General features: G+C 39.8%; 1 protein-coding gene across 1 annotated transcript in view; it reads right to left on the reverse strand.

Annotated features, from left to right (window-relative positions):
- LOC121326865 (G-protein coupled receptor 54-like) overlaps nt 1-14,691 on the reverse strand; it is a 64,294-nt gene that overhangs the window by 39,139 nt on the left and 10,464 nt on the right. The gene's annotated exons all lie outside the window — the stretch shown is intronic.

Here is a 14,691-nt window from a genome sequence, read left to right on the forward strand (position 1 = left end):
TGACTAGACAGTGAAAAAATACAGCTTCCCCAGATTAATACAGTTAGGCAGAGAGGAGCCACTGAAACAGAAAGTGAGGTGGGAAGCATGGAAATGCATACTGTGTCAGACCTGGGTGGTGTTACAATACCGGGAATAAAGTTTGGAGATATCGTAATGAAAGGTAATCGAGCATATTTTCCGGTTATGATGCAGGGAGCTGTAACTTGCGAGGCATTACTGGATTTAGGTGCAGATGCTACACTAATGACTAAAGAGATGTTTGATCATTTGATTCAGGTAATAGGAAACTCAAATAGACAGGTGAGACTGACACCCAGCAAAAAGGAGTTTCATAGCTATACCAACGATTTTATCCACCCCCTGGGAATTAGCTGGGTCTGTTTTAAGTTTGGGAAATTCAGTTACTCATCCTGTGTATATTACAAGCGCAGCTGCAGAGAAATTGTTGATTGGGGCAGATCTATTGATGAGACTCCGACCCCTGATTGATTGCAACAGTAAAGTGTTGTGGACCGGTGTAAAGGAGCCAAGAACCTATAAGAAACTGGGTTTGGCAAGTGAAGTACGTTTGAAAAAAAAAAGAGACCTGTAAAAAGAGACGGGTCAGTGTTGAATGTTTATGATTGTCCCCTACAGCCCTCAATTTCAATACGAGCGGGGTCCGTGGACCTGATAGGAAATCAGTTCAAGCAGACCCCCCCCAAAACCAAAACAAACAGTAAGACCCTGCAGGGGCAAATAATGTCTCCAGTATCCATAGCTGACAGGACTGAAGGCAGTCGGGGTGCCGAAGGAGGCTCAGTGCTAATGCATGTGCCTCTTTACCTCAGAGACGACAGGATGTGTGCCTGTGTGAAAGTGGCTGAGGCTGTAGTAACTCCACAGTATGAGAACACTTTGGTTTGATCAGATTCAAGAGAGTAACCCACAGCTGGTACAGGTAAACAAAAGAGAGATGTTAAATGATGCCCCCAACAGTAAGCTCCCCATCCTCAGCACAGGTATTAGCACTATCAGTGTTGAGATTGGAGATAGGATGTTTACACATTATGTGCATGTGGTCATAGATTGGTGGTAAAATGTGTGGTTGGAGTCGACTATCTCGTAGGGATAGGGGAACAGATTGACTTTAGACCAGGCATACTGCATGCAAGGGTTAGAGACATACATGACACAGGCATAGGCATGGTCGTGGGCGAGTCATTTTATGATCTTGAATTAACCCTTCCCATTGTGGGACCTTGTCCTGATCACTTGGAAAGGGGGGACAAAGAGGTTAGGTATACTAAACCCCATCAATGGATTCGAGTACAGTATATTAGTGAGAATGAGTCAAAGCCAGGTCCTGTTCTCTCCCCCATAGCACTGGATGCCGTGATGACTCTCACAGCTGTACAGCAGCCAACACAAGAAATTGTACAGCCCTCGCAAGTGCATTTAGGGTACAGTTTAGGACCTGCCGTCTCAACGTGGATACAAGGGCAAGAGAAGCCGCTTTTTTGGCTAATTTGCCAGTGGTGGAGTCTCTGAATGTCTATCAATTGAAAGCTGTTTTGAATGTAGGATTCTGGCAGGGTGATAAGCATGTGCAGTTAGTCACACCTCCTGTGGTTGTGTACCAAGATAGGAGTCCTAATCTCTATTTGGTGCCTAACTTAGAAAGGTGCAGCACTATTAGGGGCATTCGTTGGCTCTGCCCTAGCAAATCCTTTATTAGGGATATGGCTCAGATATTGTGTGGTTTGAGGAAAGATGCTACTACAGAGAAATGCGAAGTACTGTGACAATGCCGGGGGGACAGGCAAAAGCCTGAGCCAAAATAGTTAATGCTCAATGACTCATGAACACCCCACAACAAGAGTTTACACTGTCATATGACCAGCATAATACTGTTAAGGTTGTCAATCTACCAGCAGACCCTATGTTACTCACGTTACCGATGGGGTCAGAGTGAAAATGCTGAGGCCACAGTGTAATGCAAAAGTAACAATAACAAGCATGAAAACAGATATATACCAGTGTGTGGTAGCTTTATATCTTTCCTCTATCTTTCTATCCTTTTAGGGTATATATATATATATATATATATATATATATATATATATATATATATATATATATATATATATATATATATATATATATATATATAGTGTTTAGTGTGATATATACATACTGTTAGGGTTAAGATATGTATATATCTATAACTTCACCTCTTCTGAGTGCAGATGGAACTACACTGATCACAGAAAAAGACTAAAACCTTGTAAGATGGGCCGAACACTTCAACAATATCCTTAATCAACCGTCATCCATAAACGACACAGCTGTTAGAAGGCTGTCTGAAATAGATTAACACATCTCTTGCCAATCCACCCACCCAGGAAGAAACCAAAAAAGCCATCAGTCTCCTTGCAACGTACCACAAACAATCCTTAAATAACATAAACAACAATGCATTTTACTCTTAGAAAATCATGCATGCTAAATGAATATAAGACACAAAACATATAATTTGAGGCGATACACTTTATTGCTTTGCAGTGAAGTACTTTACAATTAAAAAACTTCTTTTTTAAAAATTTTAATAACAATGAGGATAACTAAAGGTAACTTTATTAATGTTTTTATATAGCACAGGTAATGAAAATAAACATAGAGAACTTCTATATTAGCAAAAGACTCAAACACTGTTTACTATAAATGACACACCTTTTTCTGTACCATCAGCAGTAAGATTTTCACTATTATCAATGCTCTTTCCATTACCTGTGATATATAAGAAATCCATTAATGAAGTTACATTTAGTTTATATAAACATGTTAAAACAAACACTTTTCATCTTGCTTTATTAGAACACTTCATGCCGTATTACCTTGAGTTATTTCATCTAGCCGGAAATTATACAAATATATATATATATATATATATATATATATATATATATATATATATATATATATATATATATATATATATATATACACACACACAGTGCCTATAGAAAGTCTACACCCCCTTGAACTTTTTTCACATTTTGTTGTGTCAGTGTCTCAGAGTTTCATGCATTAAATGAGGATTTTTTTCCACTTATCTACACATCATACTTAACACTGTTAAGGGGGAAAAAGTTTTTATTGAGAAAACAATTATATATTAAAAATACAAAACTGAAAGATCATAATTGGAGAAGTCTCCACCCCCCTGAGTTAATACTTGGTGGAAGCACCTTTGGCAGCATTACAGCCGTGAGTCTGTTGAGATAGGTCTCTACCAACTTTGCACACTTCGATATGGCAATATTTGGCAATATTTGACCATACTTCTTTACAAAACTGTTCATGCTCTGTCAAGTTCCTTGGGGAGTCTTGATGGACAGCAATCTTCAAGTCACGCCACACATTTTCGATTGGATTTAGGTCGGGGCTCTGACTGGGCCACTCAAGGACATTTACCTTTTGTTCCTTAGCCACTCCAGTGTAGATTTGGTTATGTGCTTTGGGTCGTTGTCATGCTGAAAGGTAAACTTCCATCCCAGTTTCAGCTTTCTTGCAGGGGGCAGTAGGTTTTCCTCAAGGACTTCTCTGTACTTTGCTGAATTCAATTTCCCTTCTGTCCTGACAAGTGCCCCAGTCCCTGCCGATGAGAAACATCCCATAACACGAGGCTGCCACCACCGTGCTTCACAGTAGGGATGGTGTTCTTTGGGTGATGCGCTGTGTTGGGTTTGCGCCAAAAATAACACTTTGCATTTAGGCCAAAAAGCTCCATTTTAGTTTTGTCAGACCACAAAACTTTTTGCCACATGGCTACAGAATCTCCTGAGTGTTTTTTTGTTGTATACATTACTGGTCAAAAGTTTTAGAACACACCCATTTTTCCAGTTTTTATTGAAATTTAAGCAGTTTAAGTCCAGTGAATATCCTGAAATGGTAGAAAGGTAAGCGATAAACTGCCAGAGGTTAAAAAAAAAGTTTAGGTTACAAAAAACTGAAAAATAATGTACATTTCAGAGTTATACAAAAACGGCCTTTTTCAGGGAACAAGTAATGGGTTAACAGCTTACAGCTGTTCTGCAGCAAAAGAAGTAAATTATGCCTTGAAACAATTCCTACAGGTGTCCCAACTTTTGTTTATTACTTACAAACCCTCGGTCTGTATAAATGCAGTGTTGGAACAGACTGTGTTACTACAACCTCTTAAGCATTATTTGGACAGTATTGTACTGCAGGAAGTAGTATATTGCTATCATAATGGTGAGAAAAAGGCAATTAACAAAGGAAGACAGACAGACCATTATAACCCTTAAATGTGTAGGTCTTTCCTTTAGAGAAATTGCAAAGAAAGCCAAGGTGTCAGTGAGTACAGTTTCCATCAAAAGGCACTTGGAAACTGGAGGAAACTGACAGGAAGAGGTCTGGCAGACCCAAAGTCACAACAGAATCAGAAGACAAGTTTCTGAGAGTCAACAGCTTGCGTGATAGGACAACAGCTTCAAGCACAGCTTAACACTGGTCGAAGTAAGCAAGTCTCAGTTTCAACTGTGAAGAGAAGACTTCGAGCTGCAGGTTTGACAGGTCGAGTGGCAGTTAGAAAGCCATTGCTAAGATGGCAAAATAAGAAAAAGAGGCTTGCCTGGGCCACGAAGCACCGCCAGTGGACTAATGAAGACTGGAAGAAGGTCTTATGGACCGATGAATCAAAATTTGAAATCTTCGGTTCATCACGCAGGGTTTTTGTACGCCGTCGAGTAGGCGAAAGGATGGTTCCTCGGTGTGCGACACCAACTGTCAAACATGGAGGAGGAAGCGTGATGGACTGGGGCTCTTTTGCTGGATCCAGAGTAGGCGACTTGCACAGAGTGAGTGACACCCTGAACCAAAATGGCTACCACAGCATCTTGCAGCACCATGCAATACCCTCTGGTATACATCTAGTTGGTCAGGGGTTCATCCTACAGCAAGATAATGAACCAAAACATACCTCCAGGCTATGTCAGAACTACCTTAGAAGAAAAGAACAAGATGGTAGGCTTCAAATCATGGAATGGCCAGCACAGTCTCCAGACTTAAACCCCATCAAGCTGGTTTGGGATGAACTGGACAGAAGGGTGAAAGCAAAGCAACCTACAAGTGCAACATATTTGTGGGAACTTCTGCAACAGTGTTCGGAAGAACTTTCCAAACAATATTTGATTTCCATTGTAGAAGGAACGCCACAAGTGTGTTCGGCTGTTATATCTGCAAAAGGTGGCTACTTTGATGAGTCAAAAATTTTGATTAAATTTTGTTAAACAAAACAATTCCATGATTTCTTTTTTTATCTCCAATTGTTTATTTGTTTGATGTTGTTCTAAAATTTTTGACTGGTAGTGTACTTCAAACGGAGTTCAAGGTGGGCTTTCTTGAGTAATAGCTTCCTATATACATATACAGTACTGTGCAAAAGTTTTAGGCATGTGTGAAAAAATGCTATAAAGTAAGAATGCTTTCAAAAATAGACATGTTAATAGTTTATATTTACAATTAACAAAATACAAAGTGAGTGAAGAGAAGAAAAATCTACATCAAATCAATATTTGGTGTGACCACCCTTTGCCTTCAAAACAGCATCAATTCTTCTAGGTACACTTGCACACAGTTTTTGAAGGAACTTGGCAGGTAGGTTGGCCCAAACATCTTGGAGAACTAACCACAGTTCTTCTGTGGATGTAAGCAGCCTCAGTTGCTTCTCTCTCTTCATGTAATCCCAGACAGACTCGATGACATTGAGATCAGGTCTCTGTGGGGGCCATACCATCACTTCCAGGACTCCTTGTTCTTCTTTACGCTGAAAATAGTTCTTAATGACTTTCTCTGTATGTTTGGGGTCGTTGTCATGCTGCAGAACAAATTTGGGGCCAATCATATGCCTCCCTGATGGTATTGCATGATGGATAAGTATCTGCCTGTACTTCTCAGCATTGAGGAGACCATTAATTCTGACCAAATCCCCAACTCCATTTGCAGAAATACAGCCCCAAACTTGCAAGGAACCTCCACCATAATTCAACGTTGCCTGCAGACATTCATTCGTGTACCGCTCTCCAGCCCTTCGGCGAACAAACTGCCTTCTGCTAAATATTTCAAATTTTGACTCATCAGTCCAGAGCACCTGCTGCCATTTTTCTGCATCCCAGTACCTGTGTTTTCATGCATAGTTGAGTCGCTTGGCCTTGTTTCCACATCAGAGGTATGGCTTTTTGACTGCAAGTCTTCCATGAAGGCCACTTCTGACCAGACTTCTCCGGACAGTAGATGGGTGTTCCAGGGTGCCACTGTTTTCTGCCAATTCTGAGCTGATGGCACTGCTGGACATCTTCCGATTGCGAAGGGAAGTAAGCATAATGTGTCTTTCATCTGCTGAAGTAAGTTTCGTTGGCCGACCACTGAGTCTACGGTCCTCAACGTTGCCCGTTTCTTTGTGATTCTTCAAAAGAGCTTGGACAGCACATCTGGAAACCCCTGTCTGCCTTGAAATTTCTGCCTGGGAGAGACCTTGCTGATGCAGTATAACTACCTTGTGTCTTGTTGCTGTGCTCAGTCTTGCCATGGTGTATGACTTTTGACAGTAAACTGTCTTCAGCAACCTCACCTTGTTAGCTGAGTTTGGCTGTTCCTCACCCAGTTTTATTCCTCCTACACAGCTGTTTCTGTTTCAGTTAATGATTGTGTTTCAACCTACATATTGAATTGAAGATCATTAGCACCTGTTTGGTATAATTGTTTAATCATACACCTGACTATATGCCTACAAAATCCCTGACTTTGTGCAAGTGTACCTAGAAGAATTGATGCTGTTTTGAAGGCAAAGGGTGGTCACACCAAATATGGATTTGATGTAGATTTTTCTTCTGTTCACTCACTTTGCATTTTGTTAATTGATAAATATAAACTATTAACATGTCTATTTTTGAAAGCATTCTTACTTTACAACATTTTTTCACACCTGCCTAAAACTTTTGCACAGTACTGTATATATATATATATATATATATATATATAGGACTTTTGACAGTAATGTGTCTTCAGCAACCATCACCTTGATTCAGATGATGACTGGTTCCTCAATATATAGTATATATATATATATATATATATGTATATATGTATATATATGTGTGTATGTATATATATATATATATATATATATATATATATATATATATATATATATATATATATATATATATATATATATATAAGCAAAAATGCTGCAGGATCAAGACAAAACTGTCCATACAAGGTATTAAAAGGGGTCTGATCTTACTAACACCTATATTGAATGGTTCGCCTTTTACCTCCCCATAGACCGCATATAAAAATAATTATCGTTATAGGAGTTTCCCTGTTTTTTTTAAAAATACATTTTAATGCTTCCAGACGCAACAATACTAATCACTGTGTAACACAATTTTTGTTCCTGGGTAGTAAGTGTTATTTCCTAATTGCTTATGCCTCAAAAGTATAGAAAATGGCTATTATTCCCCACAAACTTTGCTTTTGTGACCAGGACAGTGATATTTTGAAATTTACCTATTTCCAGTGAGAAAACAACATATGAATCCAAATTGACATGTATTTATACTAAAGTAATACAAAAATGACTACAAAAGAAGTGAGTAGTTTTTCAAGATTTATGATTATACTGTAAATCACTTTCACGAATCAGCCCCCAGATGTAGTCTCACATCATGTTCTCATCATACTGTCCTTGGTAGCGGCGTTCAAAGTCCAGTTTATCCTGGTGGAAGTGCTCGCCTTGCTCCTCCGAGTACGCTCCCATGTTCTCCTTGAATTTATCAAGATGAGCATCAAGGATATGGACTTTGAGGGACATCCTACAGCCCATTGTGCCGTAGTTCTTCACCAGAGTTTCAACCAGCTCCACATAGTTTTCGGCCTTGTGATTGCCCAGGAAGCCCCGAACCACTGCGACAAAGCTGTTCCAAGCCGCTTTCTCCTTACTAGTAAGCGTCTTGGGGAATTCATTGCACTCCAGGATCTTCTTTATCTGTGGTCCGACGAAGACACCGGCTTTGACCTTTGCCTCAGACAACTTAGGGAAGAAGTCTTGAAGGTACTTGAAGGCTGCCGACTCCTTATCTAGAGCTCTGACAAATTGTTTCATAAGGCCCAATTTGATGTGCAATGGTAGCATCAGCACCTTCCGGGGGTCCACCAGTGGCTTCCACTTGACGTTGTTCCTCCCCACAGAGAACTCGGTCCGCTGTGGCCAGTCCCGCCTGTGGTAGTGCACCTTGGTGTCCCTGCTGTCCCAAAGGCAAAGATAGCAGGGAAACTTGATAAAACCGCCTTGGAGACCCATCAGGAATGCCACCATTTTGAAGTCTCCTATGACCTCCCAGAAAAATGCAGATATGTATCCATTTAGGCAGCTGGAACTAAACTGAACTGATAGGCTTAAGGCCCCTGTATTTATACTACTATTTGTATTACTGGAAAGTTCTAGAAAGTTCTAGAAGTTACTTCAAGTTTACTCAGCACTGAATCTATCTGGAATGTTCTGGAAAATAGGTACATTTCAAAATATCACTGTCCTGGTCACAAAAGCAAAGTTTGTGTGGAATTATAGCCAATTTCTATACATTTGAGGCATAAGCAATTAGGAAATAACACTTACTACCCAGGAACCAAAAAAAAAAAAAAAGTGGTGCTTGACTCTGAACAAACAGTTCTCTGTGTCAGGAAAATTTGTAGCTGAGCAGGAATATGCGAAATTAGGAACCAACTACAGCAATGCAAGAAAATGAAGCTTTACTGTCTCTGAACCCCTCATAAGCAATATATGTATAATAATAATAATAATAAATCAGACAGAATGACAGACCAGTATCAGCTACTAAACCCTCCGGACTGGCCCAGACAGGGCAGTTAATTCAATTTGAATAAAATACAACAAAAAAAAAAAAACATTGGTGCTTCAAGAATAATAATTTTTGATAATTATGGATAGCAGTTAGATATTTGATTGACATATGATATGTGATATTAAGATTTAATTAAGTGCCCCATCCAGACAGTTTTGTTTTGGTCCAGCTTTTACCTATTCCCATATTGCACTTTATAATACTGAAGAAGAATCCAAACACCAGAGACCAATGTTTTTTCAGTATTATACAATATTTGGCTTTTAAAAAAACAGGTACAGTAATAATATTGATATTACATTAAAAAAACAAAACCATTTTGTACATAAATATTTTCATAGGATGAGTTGATTGTTTTATATGTTTATGACCTGTTTCAGGCACATAGATAGCAACCACAAGCTTATCAGCTGGAGGATGGTATTTCATGGATGTATAGATGGCTATAGTCGAACTATAATATATTTTGAATGCCTTGATAACAATAAAGCATCTCGTGTCCTATCTCTTTTCTGCAATGGAGTTCGCTATTTTGGAATACCATCAAGAGTGCGTGGTGACCAAGGCATGGAAAATGTGGAAATGCCACGATACGTAGAAAGAAGAGGTCTGAATTGCGGAAGCTTCATAACCAGTCGCAGTGTACACAACCAAAGGATTGAAAGGCTGTGGTCTGAACTTAACAGAGTAGCTTCGTCCTACTTCATCAGTTTATTTATGTTCATGGAAAAACACAACAAACTAGATTCTCTTAATGAGCTCCATTTGTTTAGTCTGCATTATGTGTACTTACCAACAATTCAAAGGGCAACAACAGAATTTGTGTCTCAGTGGAACAATCATGGCCTTTCCACACAAGGAGGAAATTCTCCCCTTCTGTTGTGGCATGGAGGTGTTCTGCAGCAGCTGGGCTCTAATCATCCTGTCATAGATGGAATTTTTGACCAGGATGGAGAGGCATTTGGCATAGATAAAGATGGTCCACTACCTGACCTCCAGACAAATAATAATGTGGTAAATCCAGAAAACAGCCTTAATTTAAGTGAAGATATTAATAATGATATTCATCAATTAATTGATACTATGGTCAGAGGTGGCAATCATGGGATTGAATTATGTAGAACACTTTGCAATTTTATTGAGAGCAGAATATTGTATCCTTAATGAGCAGTTGGCTTTGTTGGTATCCAATCTTTCTGCATGAATTTCTCTGAACTAATGTACTGTGTTACTTCTTGTGGTAAAAGGAGCAAATATCTAGCAAACACTAACACTATTTAAGTGTGTTGGTGGTTATTTGACCTTCAAAACCAACAATGAAGTTCAAAGAACAGCAGTAGGAGTGTAGTTATTTCATAATATAACAATTCCTTATGTGGAAAACCCTTTTTTGGTTCAGATTGTGAAATTATATCTAAAATGTTATATTCCATCAGACATTTCTTAAAGTGAGACTAAACTAAAAGACATAACTCTCTTCATATGTGTTTGAAAAGTCTGGAAAGTATAAAGTATACATTGTTTAGTAAGCAGAATACATTTCCTTGATGAGTTTGACCAAATATTTAAACCAATTATAACAAATTAGTATGATAGATTCTAATTAGTAATTAAGCCACATAAAGTGATGTTACAAACAATACAAAAAGAGTATTGATTACATTTTCTTTTTGTTTACTATTCTACAAAATCTTTAATGAACAGTCCAGCTCAAAAATAATTTAAAGTCATACAATACACATACAGTGTTACAGAACATGCCTGATCAGTTAAAGCAACTGGGTCTTTTAAGAAAGGTGTTTGTTTTTTTGTTTGTTTTTTTTATTATTTTTATTAAGTGAGAAAAGAATCAAGATTGAAATCTGACTGTTTATTACTTGAAGGTTTGTAAAAATACAAATGTAAAAGATTAATTAAAACATTTTCACTGTTTAACTGTTTCATCTGTAATTGTCCAGGATACTGGTTTGTTATAAACTTAGTAGCAGTCAAAACTTTACTAACAATAACTGGATATTTCTCAATAGTTTCATTACAGCACTTCACATTTCTTAATGATATCTGCAAAGGTGGTTAAACCTCAACATGCACTAATTCCCCAGGTTAAAAAGGGTTATTCTTAGAAGGCACCCATCATTTTACTATGACACATTAGACATATGAGAAAAACCTCTCGCAAACTGGGTTTAATATACATTGTTTGTGTACTTCAACACAATAGAAAGATTTTTCTGGAAAAATAAACAAAAACATTAGGAGGTAGAAAACAAATTGTAAGTATATTTTGCCAGAACTTTATACATTCAACGCAATCACAATGGATGAATTATTCTACACATTGTAGTAATATTTCAACTTGAATACACTGAAAATGAAAGCTCACACCTTCATTTAAAATAAATGAAAACAAATGAACACCTAGAAGAGCAAATAGCGGGATCAGGAAAAATCTAGCATTATACATCCCGAGTGTTTCTATCACTGCAGGAAGAGAGATTAAAAAACAAAACGAAAAAAACCCAAAAACAAGTGCAGGTACACAAAAGCTGAAACGTTTTTTTTGTTCTTTTTTTTTAAGTCGCTCTTCCTGCAGGGATCAGAGGACACACCCCTGATCTCAGATCCGTCTCCACTATATCTGCCATGCTGAAAAGACCTTCGAAACAGACTTTGAACTTATACTGGTAAGTGTGAAAAGATGTCAGGATGTTGACAATGAAAAGAAAATGACAGCTATGTTAAAACAGTTGTAGAAACACGCAGGGATGTATAATGCAAATGTTTCCTAACCCCGCTATTTGTTCTTCTAGGTGTTCATGCATTATAGTAAAACAAGTAAGTTGCGATACAAATACTGCAAATGACAAAGTCCATATTTGTTTTAATTTTCATAATTTTCTAAAAGAGGCAAAAGCAGACAATTGACAGGTGTTGGCAATGGGAAACTTAGCTGCAACATCTTGTGGATGAAGGCACTCTAAAGATGGTTTAGCACAAAATCTAACTGGACCTAATTGCAAATGCAAGAATGCATTCTAAACTTGATTCATGTTCCCCTCTGAAAATAAAAAAAAATGTAAGTAGTGTTGGTTAAGGTTTGAATGACTATGCTAAAAATAAAAACAGCATATTCTCTGTCCTTTTCTACAAGGGAAGATAGTACCTTAGGGTTTTAAAGGGTGATTGACATCTTTACTGATAGTAAATAACTTTGCAGTTCAAAAGGAAAACTTCCTTCAGCCACGAAACTTAATGTGGAAGAGGTCATCCAAGATGCCAGCAATAAGTTGAATGGGTTTATGACAGAAGTTTCTTCCTCTCATACGCCTCATCCACAGCATCCTCCCATCGCACTGTTAACTCTACCAGATGAACAAGGCGTGCTGATCCAGAGCACAAGACAATGTTTGGTTGCAGGTTAGTGGTGGCAATTTTAGGTGGAAAAATAAGCCGTTGACCAACATCTGCCAGCATCTTCCAGTCTCTAGCAGCTTCTAGTTGTCCTGGGCAAGGCTTGGTTTTAACACCTTTTCTTGGTGGTTGCTCTCCTGCAAAAAAAAAAAATGTAATTATGTTATACTCCCATCAAGCTTACTACTGCAGTTTGGTGAGTCACTGGACCCGAGATCAAACTAATGGCCTTTTTTGTTGAAACCGTGTACCCTAATCTTAAGAGATTCTGAACAAAGAAGTTTTGTTTCCAATTTATTTCCTCAGGTCACCGTAATACAACAACTTGTTTTAAGTTGGTCTTTAAAATATAACTTACCTTTTGATCTGAGTGCTACATTTTTTTATTCCTTCAGCTCCTTGAAACATGGGTGACTGCTCAAGGCTGTGCATTAGCAAACGCAAAAACTCTCTGCGGGGACCCCCTAGATCCCATATCATCCGAGAACTTAACAGACATCCTTTTGTTCAGATTATAGGCAGCTTTTCAAAATCCTCTCAAGGCTCCATCCAACATATTTGCTGGGTTTATGTGAAACATGGATGCCGTATTTTGGAAGCAAGATCTAATAAAATTTATTTTGCTGGCAAAGGGGTGTCTGCAGAAGTACTATTTAAATAAAAATAGAGAAGACAATTAGTACTGCTTAAAAACATAATTGTATAATGCAATCTAATACCATTACCAAAAACACAAACCCATCTGTGGAAGGGGTGTGGGTAATTCACTGACCAGGAGACAGACAGGTGTATTTGGAAACACCACACAGGTGCCCAGTTTTATTTTAGACCGGTTCTTATTTCTCTCCGGCAGAGGGCACTGTTGACCGTGGGCTGCCTATCAACGATGATAGACAGCACCACGGAAATACCACAGCTGGTACACGAACAGCAAATGCACACGCAGGTGCTCAAAGAAATAATAATGAAAACAGAAGGCGAAAAGAACAAGGGAAAATAAAACAGTAATAAAACTACAAATAAAAGGTGCTGCACTCGGCAGCATTACCCCGGTCACCGCTACCCGCACGACCCGGATCACCGTCCTACTCTGTCAGCTATCTAGCCTGCTCTTTTACAATACGCCAGGGTCTGCCCAAGGGTTCCCCGCTCTCTCTCTTTCTCGCTGTGAAATTTCTTTTCTCCCGGCTGATTCCCGGTCCTGAATCAAAGCTTCCGCACTCTTGGTGCGTCTAAGTGGGCAGACCTGAGGAAACAACAGAGCGTTATTTTATAGGACCAACAATCACCCAAGACCCACCTCTCAGCCATTCAGAGAGGGGGAAAGTCCACACACACCCTTTCCCACCTCCCCGTGTCACTGCCATGACTCACAGGCGGCTGTTGGGCGACTGTCGCCCTCTTCCTGCAGCCCGTGAACACGCCAGCAGAGTCAGCACAGATCTCTCCCTGCTACATATCCTTCCCCTCAGAATGACACCACCGGTTCATTCGAAAATCTTACACACCCATGCCTTCCCGAGAGAAAAAGTCTGCGTTTTGATGCAGCTTTCCTGCTCGGTGGACTACCCTGAAGGCATAGGGCTGCAAGGCCAAGTACCACCGTGTGATTCTGGCGTTGCTATCTTTCATCCGGTGAAGCCATGCTAAGGGGGCATGATCTGTAACCAGGGTGAAGTGTCGCCCCAGGAGGTAGTACCGGAGTGACTCAACTGCCCATTTTACCGCGAGACACTCCTTCTCGATGGTGCTATAATTTTTCTCGCGGGGAAGGAGCTTCCTGCTGATATACAGGACCGGGTGCTCGCTTCCCCGAACCTCCTGAGACAACACTGCCCCGAGACCTGTCTCTGACGCATCCGTCTGCAGGGTGAACCTCTTACCAAAATCCGGGCTGCATAGCACTGGCTTACTACACAGCCTCCGCTTCAAGGCGAGAAAGGCCCTCTGGCACGACTCCGTCCACTGAACCGTATTTGGGGCAGCCTTCCGGGTGAGGTCTGTCAAGGGAGCAGCGAGCGTAGCGAAACTCGGGATGAACTTTCTATAATAGCCCGCTAGTCCCAAGAAAGAGCGCACCTGGGTTTTGGTTGTAGGAACCGGCCAGTCAGCCAAGGCTTTCACCTTAGCAACTAGCGGTCTGATCTGGCCGCCCCCTACTCGATACCCCAAATACTCCGACTCACTCTTCCCAATGGCACACTTCTTTGGGTTAGCAGTGAGCCCCGCCTCCCGCAAGGATTGCAGCACCGCCGCTACCTTACACAGATGACTCGGCCAATCCTCACTGTGGATAACCACGTCATCTATGTAAGCAGCGGCGTACTGCTGATGGGGCCGCAAGATG

This window comes from Polyodon spathula, chromosome 2, assembly GCF_017654505.1.
Source record: "Polyodon spathula isolate WHYD16114869_AA chromosome 2, ASM1765450v1, whole genome shotgun sequence".
Taxonomy (NCBI): Eukaryota; Metazoa; Chordata; class Actinopteri; order Acipenseriformes; family Polyodontidae; genus Polyodon; species Polyodon spathula.